This window comes from Cynoglossus semilaevis, chromosome 14 (genome assembly GCF_000523025.1).
Source record: "Cynoglossus semilaevis isolate Cse_v1.0 chromosome 14, Cse_v1.0, whole genome shotgun sequence".
Taxonomy (NCBI): domain Eukaryota; kingdom Metazoa; phylum Chordata; class Actinopteri; order Pleuronectiformes; family Cynoglossidae; genus Cynoglossus; species Cynoglossus semilaevis.
Genome location: NC_024320.1, coordinates 26,716,216 through 26,718,701, shown reverse-complemented (window position 1 = coordinate 26,718,701; position 2,486 = coordinate 26,716,216). Strand labels below are relative to the sequence as shown.

At 43.4% G+C, this 2,486-nt stretch overlaps 1 protein-coding gene and 1 long non-coding RNA gene across 2 annotated transcripts in view; one reads left to right on the top strand and one right to left on the bottom strand.

Annotated features, from left to right (window-relative positions):
- LOC112488018 (uncharacterized) overlaps nucleotides 1-2,480 on the top strand; it is an 8,446-nt gene extending 5,966 nt beyond the window's left edge. Inside the window, exons 2-3 of the long non-coding RNA XR_003051679.1 lie at nucleotides 733-931; nucleotides 2,053-2,480. This is a non-coding gene — a long non-coding RNA (uncharacterized LOC112488018). The remainder of the gene's footprint in view (nucleotides 1-732; nucleotides 932-2,052) is intronic.
- Nucleotides 1-2,486, bottom strand: part of palm2akap2 (PALM2 and AKAP2 fusion) — a 75,319-nt gene that overhangs the window by 47,961 nt on the left and 24,872 nt on the right. The window lies entirely within an intron of this gene.

Genomic DNA, 2,486 nt, shown 5'->3' with positions numbered 1-2,486 from the left:
GTGATCCTGATTACAAACATGTTTCTTTAGATCCGGTCCGTCCTCCGTGACTCAGTCCAGGGATTAAAGGAGGATTTCCACCGTTTTTCACTGATCAACTGCACCAGGGCTGGAGTTAGTGTTTCAAAAAAAAGGGGTTGGGGGGGGTGGAAACTGCCTAAAGAATTCAGAAAATGAGTTTGACAAAATATATTAAAAATTAAAAATTAAAAGTTTTGTCAATAAATATTAGCTAACGCCTGTACCAGACATGTAGCCAAATAATTTAGAGTGTGTGTGTGTGTGTGTGTTCCTGGGCTGTACTTGTGGGGACACGAGTTGTGGAGTTTTTATTAGGTTCCAGATTTTGGTCAATGTTAGGATTAGATGTACAGTCAGATTAGAGTGAGGTCGAGGATTAAGATTAGGAATATATTTTTTATATATATTTTTAGTTACGAGGCAGATGGGAGAAAATGTACAAGAAGTCCTCACGAAACACAGGGAAACAGATTGTTTTCAGTGTGTGTGTGTGTGTGTTTGTGTGTGTGTGTGTGTGTGTGTGTGTGTGTGTGTGTGTGTGTGTGTGTGTGTGTGTGTGTGTGTGTGTGTGTGCGCGCTGACAGCAGACACAGCTGCTCAGAGACATGAAGCAGCCCAGCGTCATGTTCCTCCGGAGCGGATCTCAGTCCTGACGTGAATGGACTCAAACCAAAGCTCCGCTGCAGTGACTGATTATTTGTTTCTCCACAGAAAGTTCCGGAGCCGCGGCAACAAAACAGGTTGAACTGTCACAACACACACACGGAGTCTGGACTGTGTTTTTGTTTCATCCTCACAGCGAATCAGGCTCCGCGTCGTGTTAGAAAAAGTCGGACAAATTTCACTGCAACGTTTGGGGTTTTTCACGTGGGAAAATTTGGTCTTGGAATTTGGACGACGTGAGGAAAATGTAAAGAATTCTAGTGGAGAGTTTTTGAAATGAGCAGGAAATAAAAGGCTACAAATGCTACATGGTACGAAAAACAATAAATGAATTTAGTTCAAATAATCAACTAATCAACTGAAATAAGTCGACTCAGGAATAGTCAGAAACACAGCAAGAAAACTCAACATTAGCTGCCAGTTTTTGAAAAACAAACCTGCAGTTTTATGCAGACACGTAGCTAAAGGTTAGCCGTCAAACAGCTAATTTATCTGGAAACTCGCTGCAGACACGTAGCTAAAGGTTAGCCGTGAAACAGCTAATTTATTTCCATTCATACAGTGACTGTAAAAACACACACCACACGTTCTAAGATTAAAGTTTATGAATTCTCTCTCTGGGCTTCTGGTCGCCTGGATTACTGGACTCGCTGGGACGGCGTCCCACGGAGAGTAAATATAGACGCCACACCCTCGGCCCCAAACACACACACACACTAACACACACACACTAACACACACACACGGTGGCAGAGCCGTTTCCCTCCGCGAGGACGAAGTTTAGAGATGATTTAGTGAAAGTATCCTGTTATGGATTGGCTGCACGTCAACTGTTACAGTAACCAATCAGAGCAGAGTTTGAGAGTCTGCTCACAGCAAACACCACGGAAATGTTTATGGATGGTTGAGATGGATCCAATAGGAGCTAAATGTGGGCCAGGAAACGGTTAAAAGTTACTGAAGACTCGAGCTAAACGATAGCCTTACAGATAAGTTAGCAAACGAACAAGTCCGATCTTAGCTAAGACTAAAACTGAGCAGCTCAGAAAGCTAAAGGTAATTCTATACGACGACTTAAAACGAGCTCAACAACGTTAGCTAAGAAAGCTAAGAAGCTCAACATTAGCAGAAAGTCAGGAGTAAGAAGAATTGTGAACGTGAGTCGGAGCAGGAAGTGGGAAAATCAACTAAGAGTTAGCCAAGAACTAGCTTCTAAATACAAAACCGTTCTGTTGAGGACGTTTGACCGGTTGGTTTTTAGAAAAACACAAACTTTATGACTGTTTTTGGAAACTGATCCTGTAATTTTAGGCTCTAAGTTTGGAAAAAATACACATTTAAGTTTGATTATTTTGTCTTGTGACTCAGGTACGTCCTCAGAACGACAGGACGGCGTTGGCAGGACCGCGGGTTTGGCCACAGTGTTCCAGGGCGGAGACTTATCGCTGCCGTTAGCTTCTGTGAGCGACTAAAACCACAAACTCCACTATCTGCACTTTGACGCCGACAGCGTCTGTTGACGAGCGGCTGAATGAAGTCAGTCGACGTGGAGCGAACTCCAGCAGCACAATGCTCTGTCTTTGACCATTCAGCTCCACTGTTTACTCCGTCTGATCCTGACCTTCCTGACGACAGGTGATGGTGTTGATGTTACGTCAAAGTTGCCGATAATCTACAGTAGCCTTTTGACTCAGGGACTCGATGCGTGACTCAGTCTGTGTTTTATCCCTAGTTAGTCATGAATCAACACCGAAAAGCAGAGTTCCCAAACTGATGGAACTTTGTCTAATCAACCAGGAATT